General features: G+C 37.1%; 1 long non-coding RNA gene across 1 annotated transcript in view; it reads right to left on the bottom strand.

Annotated features, from left to right (window-relative positions):
• The window catches only part of LOC120857010, a 157,962-nt gene that overhangs the window by 23,107 nt on the left and 112,532 nt on the right, over positions 1-22,323 (bottom strand). The window contains exon 2 of the long non-coding RNA XR_005719548.1: positions 7,946-8,043. This is a non-coding gene — a long non-coding RNA (uncharacterized LOC120857010). The remainder of the gene's footprint in view (positions 1-7,945; positions 8,044-22,323) is intronic.

The following is a 22,323-nucleotide window of genomic DNA, read 5'->3' on the forward strand; positions in this document are numbered from 1 at the left end:
TTAAGCTCTGTAGCTTAAGACATAAAAATTATAAGCAACATTGCAAGTGGTGATGTTTCTCCACTCACTTATTTTCTGTGTGGAGAGATATTTTCAACACTATAGACCCTCTTATCTCTTTCCTAACTCTTACTAGGAAATGCAGTGATTTACCTTATTTGTAAATTTTGAAGAATTTGACATGTGTAGGGTAGCCCCTTCCTCCATCTTTCTTTGGGGTAAACTTGCTTTATGGAAGACAAGGTACACTGATCTGTTTCTCAATGCTATACATTTTGTAGGAGGAATTCCCGACATGAGCAGGCCCATGGTTTTCCTGAACTGCTGTGGCTGAGTTAAGTATGCATTTGGGTTAAGTATGCATTTGTAGTGAGAAGTCAATTGTTGTCAAACATCTCAGGTATGTCCTCCTATCCAGCTTTTAAAAGTAATGAGATTGATGCTTGATCTCTAATTTCCTGACATTTATCAATTCCTTAATTGGTTCCAAAATTATTCTGGAAAATTGAAGTTATTTATTGGATTCCTTTGAACTCCAATAGGGGCTTTGCAGGTGGTGCTAGTGGTAAAGAACCTGCCTGCTTATGCAGGAGACATAAGAGATGCAGGTTGATCCCTGGGTCAGGAAGATCCCCTGGAGAAGGACATGGCAATCCATTCCAGTATTCTTGCCTGGCGCATCCCACGGACAGAGAAACCTGACAGGCTACAGTTCATAAGGTTACAAAAAACTTGGACACAATTGAAGCTACTTAGCACACATAGGCCCAGACTCCAATAAATATCATGGCATGAATCGAGTTTCATCATTTACAGTTTGTTAATTTTGGGGGGAAAACTTTTATTAGCATGATAATTGTATATCAAATATTATGCTTAATGCTCGTGGTAGATAGATGAGTAAGATGTATCTGTCTGCTCTTAAGCAACTTAGAACCCAACTAGGAGGAAATAAACATGCAAGCAAATGGTAAAATACTGTGCTGCAAGTACTGCGTGATTAATCTGTGCAAAGTGTTCCATGGACCAAAAGGAGGGCATTCCTTCCTGCCATCTGCCAAGGAGAGAAGGAGAACCTTTCACAAAGGAGGAATAAATTAGTATGGTAGTTACTACTGAAATAAATGGAAGAATGTAGAAAGGGCTGAAATCTTATGTGAAAATATCTTTCACCCAATAACAGAACCAACCCTTAGCAAAAATATGTAGCAAGTGAATTTGTTTTTATACTCCTCACCTATATAACCGTTTTTTGACCTTTCCTTTTTCTTTCTGAGCATCCAAAGTTCTCTCGAGATTTGATTCTTTGCTGAGATTAGTGATCTAAAATCACTTTTATGTTAGAGAGTCTTAAGATTTGACTAGTATTACCCTTGAAGGAATTTGCATTTTAAAAAGTCCAGTGATGATTCAAGACCTAATTCAAATGAATGGCTGGCTAAGCCAGAGGTGCCAGTAAAATTAGTGCTAGTGGCTTTTTTTCTAAAATTATATCTTACATAGAGTCTTGGGACAAATATAACTGCTGATAACTGAGAAAGGTGGTTTAAACCTGTGGATATTCCAGAGAAAAATTCAAGACATATTTCTGCCTGAATTTCTGTTACCACCTTGAATGGAAAAGTTATCTAAAATATACCAATTTTGTACTAAGCTTGCATGAGCTTGATTTCAATTTTTTAATTAGTCTAAGAATGTTCAGGCTATGAATCCAATTTAATCTAATCTCCTTTTAATCTTATCTTTATAATATATCATGCCCAAATTATTAGTGAGTAACATGTATTAATTTCAAATGTGGTGATAAAATTCAACTTAAAAATGCAACTTTGTTTTTTTGTTATGACACTGTATAGTCACAATCTAAGATATTAATAAAAAATCAAACAAATAATAAGATTTTCAAGCTAATAAGAAATCACTGACCATTTGTTTCTTCTGAGTCCCCTAGTACGAAAATCATGTACATTATTCCTTTTACTGTTGTAAGACTTAAAAATGGTCACTGTAAAGAAAGACCTCAGAAATGAGAAGTAGGAAAGACTAGTTTTCTCGAATGGATATGCCAAACTAAAGAGATAAACAGAGTTGAATAGGAATCTATAATTCAGCAACTCTGATGTTTTAGATACATGCATGCTAGTTTCTGACTCTTTAAGCTATACACACATGTTATATACCTTTCTTTGTATGATAATTTATGCTTAAAAATTTTTTAAGAATTAAGCAGGAAGTGAATCCTGGAGAGCTAAAATGAGGGCATAGAATACTGTGTGTAGGCATATAGCATGGAACAGTAGGAATAAGATAGCTTTTGGAGTCAAACTTAACATTTGCATCCCAACTTTGGCACTGATTGGTTGTGTGACACTGTATGAATTATTTAACATGTCTGAGATCCTACAGCCTCATCTATGTACATGCGGGCTAAGTCGGTTCAGTCGTGTCTGACTCTTTGTGACCCTATGGACTGTAGCCCACCAGGCTCCTCTGTCCATGGGATTCTCCAGGCAAGAATCCTGGAGTAGGTTGCCATGCCCTTCTCCAGGGGATATTCCAGACCCAGGAATTGAACCTGCATCTTCTGCAGCTCCTGCACTGCAGGTGGACTTTTTATCACTGAGCCACTGGGGAGCCCCAGCCTCATCTATACAACATAGCCAATAATTAAGCTTGACAAAAAGGAGGGCTGGCCCTAGAATGGAAGGGAGATGTAGAGGAAATGAGTTTCATTCCAAACAAGAAGGAAACTGTATTTTAAGAAAAGCTAAAAGAACAACTGAAAATAATAGAAACACAACTGCCCATAAATTATAGGGCTTAGATAGGGAAAGAGGGCTCTGCATGATAAATAGAGGCCTGGAAGTCACTTTAATATCATTGGGGGCTTCCCTAATGGCTCAGATGGTAAAGAATCTAACTAACTGCAATGTAGGAAAACTGAGTTCAATCCCTGGGTCAGGGAGATCCCCTGGAGAAGGGAATGGCTATCCACCCCAGTATTGTTGCATAGAGAATTTTATGGACAGAGGAGCCTGGCATACAGTTCATGGGGCCCAAAGAGTCAGACATGACTAAGCAACTAACACTTTCACTTTTGGATTCCTGATCTGCCAGTTACCACCTCTTCTGTTTCTATGTTCCCATCCTCATCTCTAAAACAATTTGGGATAGCTAAATATACAGAGACAAATATATACTGCAAGCAATAGTGTGGGATATAATGTTGAGTAACTCTACCTTTTCCATTATACTAGGCCAAATGACAAATACATTACCTCACTTTCATTACCTTACATTATCTAGGATTACTTTTAATACTAAACCAACTCTTAAATGTGATTGGTCCAGTATAATAGGCTTAAGCCAATGAGTACATAGCATTTTTATGGTGTATAGTGAAGATACAGGAATAGGGATTTATTCCAATTTAGGCTAATGAAAGTATAGGGAGTATTTTCTAGAGGCATCTAGGAAGTTTCCTAGCATAAACAGAAGCCCAGGAAAACATAGTAACTCTTCCTCTGCACATTGACATTGTTACGTACATGTATGAGTTCTATAACTACATAGCACGGTTCTACCATTGTAAAAGGTTACTTCAAATTTCCTTAGCAAATATGAACCCTCCCCCACCCCCACTGCCTAAGTGCCCTGACCAAGTGAGTGAGTTGACAGTAACACCAGGTCACCCACACCATACTGGAATCACTGGGACGTAATTTGAAACAGGAACCTGGTAAAGAATCCAAGTATCCAGAGACCCACCACAAACTTGAGATGAAGTCAGTGAGAAGAAAGGTAGGCTTAAGATCTTTTAAATTACTGCATCCCACTTCTTATATTGCATTTACTATTCCTTATTTCTCTATCCTGTTCACTGTAAATCATCCAAGGGCTTGACTGGTTTTCAAGTCTTGATTCATTGACACATATTCAGTGTGAAACTCTTATAAAGGATGGTTTCTGAAAGAGAACATTAAAATAGGAAACACAATCCCAAAAGAAGGGGTAGACAGATTAAAAAGCAATAGCAATCACAGCAAAAGTGAAAGGTGACAACCTGATATGGAGGGACGCTCAGATAGAATTCTAGATAGGAACTGGCATTTACAAAACTCTCAAGTCATCAGGGAAAATGAACATTAAATGAACATTAAATCATCAAATCATGTTCAATAACTTCTAATATGAAGGCAAGAACTTGACTAATTATCATGATTTTTACCAAACTGGTTAATACAATAATATTTTGACATTTCTTATAAATAATGAAGTAAGCAACAGTATTGAGAATGAACATATACCAAGGAACTGCAGGAGATCTTTAGATCCTAAAGGTGGCCCTCAGCTAGACTCTCGGTCATAAAAAAATGTAGACTCTTGGTCATAGAGCCATAAGAAAGCAAATTCTGCCAACAGCCTAAGTAAGCTTAGAAGTGGCCTCTTCCCCAACTGAGCTCATGATGAAACTTCATCCTGGTTCTGAGGCAGAGAACCTAGCTAAGTCCCACTTGGATTCTTGATCCAAAGAAATTGAGATAAACTGTTTTTCAAGACAGTAAATTTGTGATAACTTATTACAAAGCAATATAAAATTAATACAGCATCATAAAGAGATTATGGCTAGTCTGAATAAAAGCTGTCTCAGCAGAGTGATTGAATAGGAGCCAGACTGCATTGATTTGGAGGAGTGAGAGGAGGGTAAGTGGAGTGAGCATAGATGACTCTTTAGAGAGGTTTGCCTGGGGACAGAAGGAGAATGTAGGGCTGTAGCTGAATGGTGCTTTGGTTTTGAAGACAAAGTTTTTATGTTTGTTTTTTTATAGGAAGTAACTTGAACATATTTAAAAATCTGCCTTTTCGAAGGATCAAGTTTTACTCGATTCTTGAAAATTTGTACTTGATTCTTGAAAATTTGCTTGGCTATGCTAAATACAGCATAGCTAGATATAACTTACATGAAATAACTGGTTAAAAGCAATATGTCTGGTGACCTAATATCAATATTAACATTGAAAATATTGTAAATGATTATAAAAGAAAGTACTATAAATTCTGTTATTCAGCTAAACCCTCTTGTTTGCAAATCTCCAAATGAAAGAGGGCTTCCTTGTGTTTGGAGGATCCTATCGACGGAGAGCACACACACACACATTGTCAGAGTCAAGTTCCACTATTCTTTCAATTCTCAGCAAAGAAAAGCCACTATTATTTGACTTTCTATGATGGTTTTCTAAGGTGGCAGCTTTCCACAGGAGCTGACCTGTAAGTCTTGATCTAGATCCCATGTTGAATTTGTAGAATTAAGAGGGAAGAACGTGAGACCAATTGCTATCTAACTAACACAAATTACTATCTAACACTGCTGCAAGAATTCCAGCTTTGTGTCATTTGTTTACAACCTGTTCCTTATGGTAAATAGTAGTTATAATTTCCCTACATTTACATTTCTATGGTCAAAACATGCTTTGCTATCCTCAAATGGTTAGCTGAAAATAAGCACTGCCATAATTGATGAAGAGGAAGAAAGTAAGAAAGAAGAAAACTTGCCACATCCCAAGTTCTATACCAGGTACTTAAAATAAATTGTCCTTAATTCTCCAAACAAATTTTCAAGGAAGACTCTTTAATTATCCTCATTTTTCAAATAAGCAGACTGACTCATTTAGATTAAGAAAATAATACCCAGGGTCCTGCATCTGATCATATTGTGTCACATTAAAAAATAAATTCCTGTGTGTAACTTTAAAGTTAATGTCTTAATTACTGTATTGCTCTCATTCTAAAAAAGAGGATTCTTTCTTAGGGAATTAACAGGAGTCAATACCAGACAAGAAGAACTATGTATTAAACTAACAGGGAATAATGTGAGAGAATATTACTTTGTATGTTTCTCATTTCTCATTATATCCTTCAATGTTCAACAACATCATCAATCCAGTTGAGCTCCTGTAGTGATATTTCAAAAATTGTCCTGACTGCCATGATCCAGTTGTTGAGGATTTGCTTGTTATAACAGAATAAATAGTTTTTTTAAAAAAAAATTTACCTTACATTAAACAACAAAGACTTAGTTCTGAAATATGTCTATTATTATTAGTCTTTTGTAACCATGGTAACTTAATGTCATCTTACAGCCAGTCACTTGACTTAGTCTAGTGGTGTTTAGGTTTGAGCTTGCATCAGAATCTCCTCTAGGGCTTCTTCAAAACACACAGATTATAGGACTTGACTATCAGCTGTTTGGATTCAGTAGATGTGGGTTGTAGACCTTAAAATTTGTGCTTCAACAGTACATTCCCAGGTTCTGTTGCTGGTCTGGAGACCATACTTTGAGACCCACTGGCCTAGACAAGGGTTTGAAAACCTTTTTCTGTAAAGAATCAAGTAAATATTTTTGGCTTTGTGGACCATATAGTTTCTGTCACAACTGCTCAACTTTTCATTTGTTGTGGAAAGCAGCCATACACAATTCCTAAATGAACAGAGATGGCTCTGTTTCAATAAAATTTTATTATAGAAAGAGGTGTCAGGATATATTTGGACTGTAGCTGGTCAACCTCTGGGTTAGACCAACTCAGTATAAGAGGGCTGAAAGATGACTTTATATATACTAAATATACTCTGTGACTCCAAAAGAATCAACTATAGCTTTATTTGAAAAATCCCTTCTAAATAAAACCTGCAGAACTATAACAGAGACTAAGTTGATTGTGTTAAACCATCATAGAGGAGAAATCCTGGTGAACCCAATAAAGAAGGAATAGTTTTATGCACAAGTCGGCATTTTACAAACAGTTTTTGTTTTAACATGCCCATTAACTATATCTTCATTTTCAAATTTTAGTTTTACTTGGATATTGTTTATAATGTTGGAAGTTATACCAAAATAAAACACTATGTTGAATGACATAGATGCCAACCCAATCAGATCATCTATTGACTTTCTAATAAAATGAAAGAAAACAAAAGCACACTGCTTGCCATGAGTGTGCCCAGATTTAATATATTTTATCTTCACCCAGAATAGTGTACTTCAAACTAATTTAAAATATCAATATAACCTTAAAAGTCTACTAAATTGTTTATGCCAATGAATCCACTGCATTAGCTCTATCCTAACACAATGTAAATTCCTGTAAAAATACATCACTCAGATAAATTTTTGTCATAATAAATTGCGATTTAGTTCCCTGAAAATAACCAGATGCAAATGCCATGAGGAAAGCTAGTATTATGGGTCATCATATAAACTTAAAATACAAAATTATGATAAAAACATCTCCAACAATGCTATAGACTAGAAACATTTAGACAAGATCTCTGCAATTATATATTGTAACATTTTGATAACTTAAAGATGGATTAAAATGGCTTTATGAGGGAATACATGACTCCTCGTTCAAAATTTGTTCCTAAATTCAATTAATTCAAATGTTTCATTTTGAACAATCGATTTATATTTGCCACTAGACATTTATTCTTTAGACCAATGCAATGGTTTTCAAAGAGTCCTTGGTTTGTTGTTGTCTTGTTTTGTTTTTTAAAGGTTGAAAGAGTACTGTGGTCAAATGAAACTGGAAAATGTTCATTTAAAACAAATTAAATTTTTTTTAACTTCTTCAGAAGCAGTATTCATGGAACATATGTCTAAGAAAGATGTGGTAAACTGTGAGGCCTTTTCCAATCTCATTTGAACACAGAACCAAATTATCAGTAGAACATTTTGAAGTACACAAGAAACAATAAAGAAAACAATGTTCTTAGTGCCTAAACCCAGGTACCATATGATATTTTTTACAGTAATTTCAATTAGATTCAACAAGTATTTGTTAAATACCTCTACTATTTGATTGATCACTTAAAGGTGAACATTGTAGTTTTGTTATGCTACTCACCTAAGTCTATCTAGAACAAAGTTAATCCTATTAAACATACTTACACTCCTCTTCAGGCCTCTTTCGAAGTGCTGCACGAACTTCTTTACAAGGACTTCTCTGATATTGTGGGGGATTCCTTCCCCGTATTAAGTTCTCCATCCTATAGGAGGAAATTAAAAGGATAGTTTAATATAAAAATCTTGATACATTTTTTAAAATTAAATGATTTAGATTAAGAATCAATGATTCAGGTATATAGAGATGCTTAGTAGACCACATCCTTAAGAGTACTGAGCAAGGAGCAGGACAGTCAGGAGTGGCAGGGACTATAGTAAACTGGAGAGGGCTTCACTTTTCTAAGGCACTCCAATTTTAAAAATATAGAAACCCATGTGGATGAAACTCATATGCACATTCTCCAACTAGGGACTCTTATGGGCTGAATGTTTGTGTCCCTACCCCCCTCCACTCCTCCCATCTCCTACCTTCACAGGTTGAAACTCTAACCCCTTAAGTAACAGTATTTTGATGTGAAGTAACTAGGTTAGCTCAGGTCATGAGGGTGGGGCACACATAATGGGATTAGTGTTTTTATAAAATGAGGAAGACAGACTAGAGCTCCCTCTCCCCTGCATAGGAGGATACAGTGAAAAGGCAGTCATCTACAAACCAGGAAGAGAGCTCTCGCCAGGCACCAACTCTGCTGGTGCCTCTATATTAGACTTCCAAGACTCCAACAGTGTGAGAAAAGTGTGAGCTTAAGCCACCCAGTCTGTGGTATTTTGTTATAGTTACCTAAACTGAGTAAGTCAGAGACCCATTGATTAAAAAGTGATTACTTACAAACAAACACATTTATTAAAAATCAGGTTACACTTTAGAAAGAAAAAACCTTTCACCAGCATTCTGAATACCAGCTTTCCAGAGTTTACTTGCTGATTTTCTCTGTGACAATGATTAAATTGAGAAGGGTTTTCTAATTCTAAATTAATCGTGACTCCTTGAAAATATGGTTAATAAAAAGTGCACTTCTCAGTTACTTTCAATGCTGACAACCAGAAAATAATAATAAATGCACCAAATGCAACTTGAGGTGGAATATTAAACAGAATATACTCTGTGATTAGTATTTTCTAGTTTTAGTAAACTTTACAGTTTTTTGCCACCATTGTATACTCTACTTATTTTGAAAACATTAAGCAACTATTGAGTGTTCAAGATTTGAAAATTCAGAACAAAACAGTGATATGTATCATTTTGAAAATAAAAACATATACTTATAAGAATCTGCTATATAACCCAGGAAACTCTACTCAATACTCTGTAATGGCCTACATAGGAAAAGAATATAAAGAAAGAAAAGAAAATATAAACATAGCTTAACATCTACATAATTATTCTAATGGAATACCACTGTGCTGGCTGATAGCATATATTGAAAACAGCATGGTTGTCATGGGTTACAGTAGTGGAAGATCTCCTAAGGTTAGTGGTACAGAGACATATTTCTAGTGTCTAGAGAGGAAATTGGGAAAGGATGATCCAATAAAAGCAATATGTAAAATGGCATGAAATATGAGTAAATAACATTTTTGTACTGGAATAGTAACATAGGAGGGCCAGTAGTAAAGAACCTGCTGCCGCTGCAGGAGACATCAGAAACTTGGGTTCAGTCCCTGGGTTGGGAAGATCCCCAGGAGGAAGACATGGCAACCCACTCTAGTATTCTTGCCTGGAGAAATCTCATGGACAGAGGGGCCTAGTGGGCTACAGTCCATAAGTTTGCAAACATCCGGACATGACTGAAGCAATTTAGCATACACACAGTAACATAACATTATTCCTATGAGAGGCTGTCACTGGTTCTAAAAAACACTTTTCCAAATATACTTACTGATACCAATCTATTCATAGGTAAGGACTACTTTGTGTGTGTGTGTGTGTGTGTGTGTGTGTGTGTGTGTGTATTCACTCATATGCCCATGCTATGTATATAAAGTACATGAAAATATTTCTCAATGTGTGATAACTTGAAACAATTTCACTCAAAGCTCAAGTGAGAAAAAAGTTTATCAGTGTATGATAATACATTATATGATAATACAGTGACAAGTAAGAAAATGAAAATCTCAAAAGTTTAAGACATAATTTGCTTTAATATTATATATGAGGGGTGGGGTCTGAGCTTCCAGGACCAACTCTGCAGTTTCAGTATAAACCATGCAAATTATACAAAATGTTCTAGATTCTGACTCTTGAATTAATTCAATGCAGAATTTTGATTACATGTTTCAGCAAATGCATGAATTTTCATGATAATAACAATTCAAATGAACTTATAATTAACCACTAGTATTCGCAAGCTCAAAATAGTAAACTACAACAAACATAACCTACAAATGCAAGTATCTACACAAAATTGTGATTTAACTTTAAAAACCAATTTTTAGTCATCATGATTATACTAATGAGGGATTACAATTTATCCTGGTTGGAAATCTATGTAAACCAGTCTCTTAGATGGGTTATTAATTTTCTTTTTATGTATCTGACTATTGAATATATGAAAACAAAGTGGTCTAATTGATTTCCATGTAACTACACTTGAGGGTATACCAGAAAAACTGAATGTATGTTAGAAAGTACTGGTAAGGATTTCAGGAGAGTTTCACTGACAGTGGCTGTTAACTGGCATCAAAGATCATGAAGAATTATTGTGCCCAAATGTTGCATTATGGGAATGCTCACAAGTAGATATGCAAGAGATTATGCAGTATTAGCAAAGAAGTATGGTTTAAATGTGATGAGCCCAGGTTCTGGAATTGGACTGCCTGGGCTAAACTCCCATTCTGTCTCTTAAAAAAATATTTCAGGGAAAGATACTTAGTTATTTGGAGGCTTCCCAGGTAGCGCTAATGGTAAAGAACCCTCCTCCCAATGCAGGAGACATGGGTTTGATCCCTGAGTTGGGAGGATTCCCTGGAGAAGGGCATGGCAACCCACTCCAATATTCCTGACTGGAGAATCCCATGGAGAGAGGAGCCTGGCAGGCTATAGTCCATGGAGTAGCAAAGAGATGGACACAACTGAAGTGACTTAGCACACACTCATGCATACTCATATAGAAAAAGTATATGTTATATGTAAATATAATATTATACAAATATATATATTTGTAAAAATGTTTATCTGCAAATTAACATGTTGATTTTTTTAATCAATTAGTTATTTTAGAAATGCTTGCTTTCATTTATAATATTAAAAAATTTTAGAACCAAGAAAAAGATAACTGGGATCAAGGAAACTCACTATAAACTATATATACAACATAGTAATAGATGAATATAAATTAAAATAGCATTAAAAGTTTTCAGAATGCTAAGTGGGAAATATACTTTGAATCAAATTAAATGTGTTACACAGCAATGTTCATGTCCAAGCTAATATAACTGTGAGATTTCCACCCTCTTGAGATTATACTTCTGGCTAGTTGAACTCTTCTACCAGATGACCAGTGTCATCTACGATCTACAGTTTGCATTAAATGGTCAGACAAAATGACCAAGAATGAAGCCTTGGAGCACAGCCAGGACACAGCAAAGATGCTATTCTAGCTACTCTCAAGCTTGGCATGTCACCAGCCGGGAGTGTGTTAACAGTGCCAGCAAAGAGAGATTAAGTGTGATGACCACAGGCAAGACAGATGCTCTAACAACTCATTGAAGAGCTCTGGAAAGTGCAGCCTACATGTTAACTGCTGGGAAAAAATAGGGGCAGACAGATTGATATCAAACAGCATGAAAAAGCAATCAGAGGTCATGAGCAACCATGTCCACAACTCTCTTGGCAGTGTCTCCAATATAGGTCACAAAATTATCTGAGAAAATTTATATAATACAGATTCCCCCATTTTCAGTACTAAAGATTTCCATTCAAAAAGCTGGGGTCAGGTCCAGGTAGATATATTTTTTTAACATTAATTGAGTGAGTACATCAAGGTTGTATACTGTCACCCTGCTTATTTAACTTATATGCAGAGTACATCATGCAAAATGCCAGGCTGGATGAAGCACAAACTGGAATCAAGTTTTCCAGAAGAAATATCAATAACTTCAGAAATGCAGATGACACCACCCTTATGGCAGAAAGTGAAAAGGAACTAAAGAGCCTCTTGATGAAAGTGAAAGAGGAGAGTGAAAAAGCTGGTTTAAAGCTCAACATTCAAAAACCGAAGATCACAGCATCTGGTCCCATCACTTCATGGCAAATACATGGGGAAAAAATGGAAACAGTAACAGACTTTCTTTTCTTGGGCTCCAAAATCACTGCAGATGATGACTGCAGCCATGAAATTAAAAGACGCTTGCTCCTTGGAAAAAAAGCTATGACAAACCTAGACAGCACACTACAAAGTAGAGATATTACTCTGCAAACAAAGGTCTATATGGTCAAAGCTATGATTTTTCTAGTAGTCATGTTTGAATGTGAGAGTTGGGCTATAAAGAAGACTGAGTGCCAAATAATTTTTGCTTCTTAACTGTGTTGTTGGGGAAGACTCTTGAGAGTCCCTTGGACTGCAAGGAGATCAAACCAGTCAAGCCTAAAGGAAATCAGTCCTGAATATTCATTGGAAGGATTGATGCTGAAGCTGAAACTCCAATACTTTGGCACCAGATGGGAAGAATTGACTCATTAGAAAAGACACTGATGCTGGGAAAGATTGAAGGCAGGAGAAGAGGACAACAGAGGATGAGATAGATGGATGGCATCATGAACTCAATGGACATGAGTTTGAGCAAACTCTAGGAGATGGTGAAGGACAGAGAAGTCTGGTGTGCTGCAGTCCATGGGGTTGCAAAGAGTCGGACATGACTGAGTAACTGAACAACAACAAAAAGTGCTTCTAAAACAGCCTTACACTAGTTCTAATATTGGCTTTGGGAACTCATGTAAATAAAAATATGTATACTTGAAGATGTAGGAAATGGGAGTTCAGTGAGTTCATTCTACTGGTTCAGAGGTAAGGTGAGGTCTGGTGAGAAGACTGCAGTTAGGACAGGTACTATCAAAAATAAGAAGAGTGGCCGGAGCAACAGAGTCTAAGGCTTGCCATGTCAGTAAGTTTAAAGTGTCTGCCGTGTGATACAAGTCAAACATCTTTTTCTTTCCATTGCTATTCCATCTTTCTTGATATTTCTTCCAGGGCCTAGACTATGGTCAATAGGCCATAGTATTTAATAAATGATTCAATGGATAGATGAAGTCTGCTCTATCCTGGCAGAAACATTTGGAATAGTCTCCTTTTTCATTCCAATTTTTACCCATCCTTGAAGATCTATTTTTAACTTCTGATTACACTCAGAAACAAATTCAACCACTTCAAATATACTCAGTTCTTGCCTTCTGATTCTTCTCTATGATATATACTGAATGTTTGGAAGTGTAACCAAAGATTTTCCAGCTAGTATTATTCTTCATTTCAATGTTTGGATCCTTTACTCATATAGATTCTAGCCCATTTGAGGGCTTTGACATAACACATTACATTTGTCAAAACCCTACCATATAATTTGTTTCATTTTCTTGACAATTCTGAAGTAGATATCAGTGCATTACTATTTATAGATGAGACAATAGGAAGTCTAAGCAATTAAGTAACTTAGGCAAGGCAACACATGAGGGCCAGAGGAAGGACTTGAGCTCAGGTCCTTTGACTCCCAAAATGTAATCTTCATCTCACAATGCATAGAAAAGGTTGTCAATCTTTTCTTTTTCCTAATGTTTAGTGTCTCAAAAAGTAGTTTTCTTACTGAGTTGTAGATGTTCACTAAATCTTAAAATACGGAATATTTATCAGTTATTGTCACTTTAACTTAGGCTTCTATTAAGTCTAAAAACTAAATAGAAATAATTCATAGTAAAATAAAATAAATAAAAGTAATAAGAATTTAAAACATGAAAATGTACTTATGCCTGCATACAGAAAAAGGAAGAAAAATATTGCTATATGATTTTTGAAAATAATGATTGGTAGTCTGTTCTGTCCAGGGAACTAGAATAATAAGGTGGCAGCATATTGTGACCATCCATCCTTACAAAGTTCTAAGGTCAGGTGACCACTCAGTTTTTCAGAAATCCTTTGTTGGCTTTGAATTTAAGAAAAAAGAGGAAAGAGTTAATAAAAACACAGTGGAAAGTGTTCTTGCTTTATCTCTGAGCTGTTGGTTTTGTTTTTATGGAAAGTGGAGTATGAATTCAGCACTCCAAATCAAACTGGAGCCAAACTAGAACTATGAACACATATTAATAAAGTAGCCATTAAAACTTCTCAAGTATTTATCAAGATCCAATTTGAACTCCAAATGACAGTGCAAAAATAATCAATACTGAATTATCTCAGTCAAATATTTTGAACTGATATGTAATAAGGACAAACTGGACAAAGTTAAACAGAAAGACTGTTGTGAAAAATATCACATTTTAACTACCCTTAAACTGCTCAGGGAGAGAGTGAAATGCCTAACAGAAAATAAAGATAGATAAAGCACTGTTCAGTTGGAAAAGAAACAGATGTGTGATTTATAAAGCCAGTGATGATGATTTACCAGACATTCAAGAATCATCGATAGTCTCAAGGAGAAACTGGCTTTATACTGCCATGGCATACATTTATGGATACTCAATATCAAAACCTCACATATGCAAATGATGCCACTCTAATATTGAAAGCGAAGAGGAACTAAAGAGCCTCTTGATGAGGATAAAGAGAAGTGAAAAAGCTGGCTTAAAACTCAAAGAAGATGATGATCATGACATCCAGTTCCATCAGTTCAGTTCAGTCACTCAGTCATGTCCGACTCTTTGAGACTCCATGAACCGCAGCATGCCAGGCCTCCCTATCCATCACCAACTCCCAGAGTTCACCCGAACTCATGTCCATTGAGTTCATGATGCCATCCGACCATCTCATCCTCTGTCGTCCCCTTCTCCTGCCAACAACGTTTCCCAGCATCAGAGTCTTTTCAAATGAAAAGACTGACCCCTTTTTGCATCAGTTGGCCAAGTTTCAGCTGAAGTTTCAGCTTCAGCATCAATCCTTCCAATGAATATTCAGGACCGATTTCTTTTAGGATGGACTGGTTGGATCTCCTTGCAGTCCAGGGAACTCTCAAGAGTCTTCCCCAGCAACACCGTTCAAAAGCACCAATTTTTTGGCGCTCAGCTTTCTTTATAGTCCAACTCTCACATCTATACATGACTACTGGAAAAACCATAGCCTTGACTAAACAGACCTTTTTTGACAAAGTAATGGCTCTGCTTTTTAATATGCTGTCTAGGTTGGTCATAACTTTCCTTCCAAGGAGTAAGCGTCTTTTAATTTCATGGCTGCAGTCACCATCTGCAGTGATTTTGGAGCCCAGAAAAATATCAGCCACTGTTTCCACTGTTTCCCCATCTATTTGCCATGATGTGATGGGACCGGATGCCATGATCTTCGTTTTCTCAATGTTGAGCTTTAAGCCAACTTTTTCACTCTCCTCTTTCACTACCAACAAGAGGCTCTTTAGTTCCTCTTCACTTTCTGCCATAAGGGTGGTGTCATCTGCATATCTGAGGTTATTGATATTTCTCCCAGCAATCTTGATTCCAGCTTGTGGTTCATTCAGCACAGCGTTTCTCATGATGTACTCTGCATATGTTAAATAAGCAGGGTGACAATATACTGCTTTTCCTATTTGGAATCAGTCTGTTGTTCCATGTCCAGTTCTAACTGTTGCTTCCTGACCTACATACAGGTTTCTCAGAGGCAGGTCAGGTGGTCTGGTATTCCCATCTCTTTCAGAATTTTCCACAGTTTATTGTGATCCACACATTCAAAGGCTTTGGCATAGTCAATAAAGCTGAAATAGATGTTTTTCTGGAACTCTCTTGCTTTTTCCATGATCCAGCGGATGTTGGCAATTTGATCTCTGGTTCCTCTGCCTTTTCTAAAACCAGCTTGAACATCTGGAAGTTCACGGTTCATGTATTGCTGAAGCCTGGCTTAGAGAATTTTGAGCAGTACTTTACTAGCGTGTGAGATGGGTGCAATTGTGTGGTAGTTTGAGCATTCTTTGGCATTGCCTTTCTTTGGGATTGGAATGAAAACTGACCTTTTCCAGTCCTGTGGCCACTGCTGAGTTTTTCAAATTTGCTGGCATATTGAGTGAAGCACTTTCACAGCATCATCTTTCAGGATTTGAAATAGCTCTACTGGAATGCCATCACCTCCACTAGCTTTGTTTGTAGTGATGCTTTCTAAGGCCCACTTGACTTCACATTCCAGGATGTCTGGCTCCAGGAGAGTCATCATACCATCGTGATTATCTTGGTCATGAAGATCTTTTTTGTACAGTTCTTCTGTGTATTCTTGCCACCACTTCTTAATATCTTCTGCTTCTGTTAGGTCCATACCATTTCTGTCCTTTATTGACCCCATCTTTGCATGAAATGTTCCCTTGGTATCTCTAATTTTCTTGAAGAGATCTCTAGTCTTTCCCATTCTGTTGTTTTCCTCTATTTCTTTGCATTGATAGCTGAGGAAGGCTTTCTTATCTCTTCTTGCTATTCTTTGGAACTCTGCATTCAGATACTTATATCTTTCCTTTTCTCCTTGGCTTTTCACTTTTCTTCTTTTCACAGCTATTTGTAAGGCCTCCCTAGACAGCCATTTTGCTTTTCTGCATTTATTTTCCATGGGGATGGTCTTGATCTCTGTCTTTTGTACAATGTCATAAACCTCAGTCCATAGTTCATCAGGCACTGTATCTATCAGGTCTAGTCCCTTAAATCTAAAAAGCGTCTTGATGAAAGTAGAAGAGGAAAGTTAAAAAGTTGGCTTAAAGCTCAACATTCAGAAAATGAAGATCACGGCATCTGGTCCCATCATTTCATGGGAAATAGATGGACAAATAGTGGAAACAGTGTCAGACTTTATTTTTTTTTTTTAATTTTCATCTCCAAAATCACTACAGATGGTGACTGCAGCCATGATATTAAAAGACGCTTACTCCTTGGAAGAAAAGTTATGACCAACCTAGATAGTATATTCAAAAGCAGAGACATTACTTTGCCAACAAAGGTTCATCTAGTCAAGGTTATGGTTTTTCCAGTGGTCATGTATGGATGTGAGAGTTGGACTGTGAAGAAAGCTGAGTGCTGAAGAATTCATGCTTTTGAACTGTGGTGTTGGAGAAGACTCTTGAGAGTCCCTTGGACTGCAAGGAGATCCAACCAGTCCATTCTGAAGGAGATCAGCCCTGGGTGTTCTTTGGAAGGAATGATGATAAAGCTGAAACTCCAGTACTTTAGCCACCTCATGTGAAGAGTTGTCTTATTGGAAAAGTCTCTGATGCTGGGAGGGATTGGGGGCAGGAGGAAAAAGGGATGACAGAGGATAAGATGGCTGGAAGGCATCACTGACTCGATAGACGTGAATTTGAGTGAACTTGGAGATGGTGATGGATAGGGAAGCCTGGTGCGCTGCAATTCATGGGTTGCAAAGAGTTGGACTCGACTAATCGACTGAACTGAACTCAACTGAATGGAAATCAAACCTTAATATTCAATGGAAGAAATGATGTTGAAGCTGAAGCTCTTATACATTGGCACCTGATGTGAAGAGCCAACTCATTGGAAAAGATCCTGATGCTGGGAAAGATTGACAGCAGAAGAGGGTGACATAGAATGAGATGGTTGGATGGGATCTCTGACTCAGTGGACATGATTTTGAGCATACGCCAGGAGATAGTGAAAGACAGGAAATCCTGGTGTGCTGCATTTTATGGAGTTGCAAAAAGTCAGGGACAACTGAGTGACTAGAAAGGAACATATCTGAACTATCCATCATTTTTAAAATTTATAAGCATATGGAAACTATTTAAGATATGTATTTTGAATAAGGTAGAATATAGAGATATAATATATTTACCTACTATTTAGAAATTAACACAATACATATTTATTTGTTGATGTTGTTATTCAGTCACTAAGTCATGTTCAACTCTTTTGGGCTCCATGGACTGTGGCTTGCCAGGCTCCTCTGTCTGTGAGATTTCCCAGGTAAGAATACTGGTTGTTGTCCAGTTACTTAGTCATGTCAGAATCTTTGTGACCCCATGGGCTGCAGCATACTAGGCTTCCCTGACCTTCACTATCTCTAGGAGTTTGCTCAAACTCATGTCCATTGAGTCAGTGATGCCATCCAACCATCTCATCCTCTGTTGCTCCCTTTTCCCTCTGCCCTCAGTCTTTCCCAGCATGAAGGTCTTTTCCAGTGAGTCAGCTCTTCTCATTTGGTGGCCAAAGTATTGGAGCTTCAGCCCTTCCAATGAATATTCAAGGTTGATCTCCTTTAGGATTGACTGGTTTGATCTTCTTGCTTTCCAAGAACACTGGAGTGGGTTGCCATTTCCTTGCCATTTCCTAGGGATCATCTTGGACAAGGGATGGAACTGGCATCTCCTGCATTGGCAGGCGATTCTTTCTTACTGAGCCACTTGAGAGGCCCAATACATATTTATAAACCCAGTCTGATTTTTTCTCCATTCTTTCTTTCCTTCCCCTATATACATTGATTTCAAAGATTGAGAAAAACACTTGTGTTAACATTTGCTTTCATGATCTTCAGTCAACATTTATTGAATGAGAATACTAATGCCACTGGAATACAGAATCATCTCTCCTCTTGAAAGTGTTCTATGATTTCAACCACATCCCCAACTATCTTCTGTCTCTCTGTCTTATTAGAGGATCCTCCATATACATCTTAGCACCCCAGTCTCCACTAAAATTCCTTAAGAATGGAAATTGTATCATTCCTGTGGATTAAGCACAATTTGCAGAGCATAGTAGAAATTAAATATTCATTTTTAAATGACTGAATGAATGAGTGATGTGAGAAATAAATGTATTCCCTGTACAGCTCTAATGTGATCTATAGTTATAAACCTCTTCATATGTATTATTTATTCCTCATAAAGAGCCTATGGGCTTAATATTTTACAAATAATGAAATTGAGACTTGCTTGCCCAAGGTCAGCAGCAAAGCCAGACTAATGTCTGGATTTTCTCCTTCCTGCTGATCTTTGCACCTGAGCACAGCTGCCTAAATAAAGGAATTGTTCTGCTCATCTCCAGGTGATTCCTGGAGCTTCACTAAGTCTCAGAGGAAGGACTATTACCATATATGCAGTTGTTTAGATGCAGAAAAAATGTGTGCAGATGGACTTAATTGTTTTGCAAGAAAAGCATATATTCTTTTCTGCAAGTGAAATATGGAGAGTTGGCAAATATAAAATAATATTATCTTCCAAATGTGCATAAATATCTAAACATTTACTATAATGTATAATATAAATGATATCACAGTCTTTCCGGGATGTAAACATCAAGTTCTTCCCTGGAGTTCTGCCTTCAGCCTGCTCTCCTGCATCCTATCCCTGAATAATCTCTTTGTTACAGCCCACGAGTCAATGACTCTGTCACCAGATTGAGATTACTGAATGTTAGGACAACGTTCCCTTAGTAAATTCTCTACTATTGTTGCATATGGCTCTTAGACACAGAAGATATTCAGAATTTTCTTTAAATAAATAAACTGTTGTGATTGAGTACTGTTTGATGGCTATTGCTCTTATTTATGAGAAAAAAACTACATAATTGAAATCATATTTATATTTTCTAGGATGTTTTAAATCACAAATACTTTCAACGTCTTAGTATCTTAGATGAGAAAAATGGAACATGCTGTATCCTTTACTAAGGAAAGAAGGGACAAGATGATTCATTGACTTTGAAAAGCTAGGTTTCTGGGAAAAATCCAATTAAGCTTCTATTTGAGACTGAGTACCTGAACAGCCTGAACTACTCAGACGGACCTCATGTAATTATGTGCTAATTCTAGGAGCATTTAAAAAAAATCCTTTGGCTTTACCTAAAACTTTATGGGCTCACAATGAAGAATCACATCCTATGGAACATAGCAATCTTATCTGGCATTTCATTCTCAGTTCCTTCCCTCTCCATGGCCAGAAGAATTTGCTTTTCTTTGTTTCCTTTTTGCTTATCCTTTACCAACTTCTTTTGTGAGTCCATTAAAGGAAAGTTAGAGCTTACTCCTTAGAAGGAAAATTATGACCAACCTAGATAGCATATTGAAAAGTAGATACATTACTTTGCCAACAAAGGTCTGTCTAGTCAAGGCTATGGTTTTTCCAGTTGTTATGTATGGATGTGAGAGTTGGACTACAAAGAAAGCTGAGCGCCAAAGAATTGATGCTTTTGAACTGTGGTGTTGGAGAAGACTCTTAAGAGTCCCTTGGACTGCAAGGAGATCCAACCAGTCCCTTCTAAAGGAGATCAGTCCTGGGTGTTCTTTGGAAGGAATGATGCTAAAGCTGAAGCTCCAGTACTTTGGCCACCTCATGTGAAGAGTTGACTCATTGGAAAAGACTCTGATGCTGGGAGGGATTGGGGGCAGGAGGAGAAGGGGACGACAGAGGATGAGATGGCTGGATGGCATCACCAACTCGATGGATGTGAGTCTAAGTGAACTCCTGGGGTTGGTGATGGACAGAGAGGCCTGGTGTGCTGCAATTCATGTGGTTGCAAAGAGTCAGACATGACTGAGCGACTCAACTGAACTGAACTGAGAGCATATATTCACAGTCTGTCTACAACCCTTGCTTCCCTGTGGTCTATTTTCAATTATTTTATTTTATTTTTTATTATATATATATATATTATATATATATGAAGTTTGCTTTATTTTTTTTAATTTTTATTTTTACTTTATTTTGCTTTACAATATTGTATTGGTTTTGCCATACATTGACATGAATCTGCCACGGGTGTACCTGAGTTCCCAATCCTGAACCCCTCCTCCCACCTCCCACCCCATATCATCTCTCTGGATCTTCCCTGTGCACCAGCCCCAAGCATCCTGTATCTTGTATCGAACAAAGACTGGCGATTCGTTTCTTACATGATAGTATACATCTTTCAATGCCATTCTACCAAATCATCCCACCCTCTCCCTTCCCACAGAGTCCAAAAGTCCATTCTATACATCTGTGTCTCTTTTGCTGTCTCACATACAGGGTTATCATTACCATCTTTCTAAATTCCATATATATGTGTTAGTATACTATATTGGTGTTTTTCTTTCTGGCTTACTTCACTCTGTATAATAGGCTCCAGTTTCATCCACCTCATTAGAACTGATTCAAATGTATTCTTTTTAATGGCTAAGTAATACTCCATTGTGTGTATGTACCACTGCTTTCTTATCCATTCATCTGCTGATGGATATCTAGGTTGTTTCCATGTCCTGGCTATTATAAACAGTGCTGCGATGAATGTTGGGGTACACATGTCTCTTTCAATTCTGGTTTCCTCGGTGTGTATGCTCAGCAGTGGGATTGCTGGGTCATAAGGCAGTTCTATTTGCAATTTTTTAAGGAATCTCCATAGTGGCTGTACTAGTTTGCATTCCCACCAACAATGTAAGAGGGTTCCCTTTTCTCCACACCCTCTCCAACATTTATTGCTTGTGGATTTTTGGATCACAGCCATTCTGACTGGTGTGAAATGGTACCTCATTGTGGTTTTGATTTGCATTTCTCTGATAATGAGTGATGTTGAGCATCTTTTCATGTGTTTGTTAGCCATCCGTATGTCTTCTTTGGAGAAATGTCTATTTAGTCCTTTGCCCATTTTTTGATTGAGTCGTTTATTTTTCTGGACTTGAGCTGCATAAGTTGCTTGTATATTTTGAAATTAGTTGTTTGTCAGTTGCTTCATTTGCTATTATTTTCTCCCATTCTGAAGGCTGTCTTTTCACCTTGCTTATAGTTTCCTTTGTTGTGCAGAAGCTTTTAATTTTAATTAGATCCCACTTGTTTATTTTTGATTTTATTTCCAGTATTCTGGGAGATGGTTCATAGAGGATCCTACTGTGATTTATGTCGGATAGTGTTTTGCCTATGTTCTCCTCTAGGAGTTTTATAGTTTCTGGTCTTGCGTTTAGATCTTTAATCCATTTTGAGTTTATTTTTGTGTGTGGTGTTAGAAAGTGATTTAGTTTAATTCTCTTACAAGTGGTTGACCAGTTTTCCTAGCACCACTTGGAGATTGTCTTTAATCCATTGTGTATTCTTGCCTCCTTTGTCGAAGATAAGGTGTCCTTAGCTATGTGGATTTATCTCTGGGCTTTCTATTTTGTCCCACTGATCTATATTTCTGTCTTTGTGCCAGTACCATACTGTCTTGATGACTATGGCTTTGTAGTAGAGCCTGATGTCAGGCAGGTTGATTTCTCCAGTTCCATTCTTCTTTCTCAAGATTGCTTTGGCTATTCGAGGGTTTTTGTATTTCCATACAAAATGTGAAATTATTTGTT

This window comes from Oryx dammah, unplaced genomic scaffold, assembly GCF_014754425.2.
Source record: "Oryx dammah isolate SB20612 unplaced genomic scaffold, SCBI_Odam_1.1 HiC_scaffold_28, whole genome shotgun sequence".
Lineage (NCBI taxonomy): Eukaryota > Metazoa > Chordata > Mammalia > Artiodactyla > Bovidae > Oryx > Oryx dammah.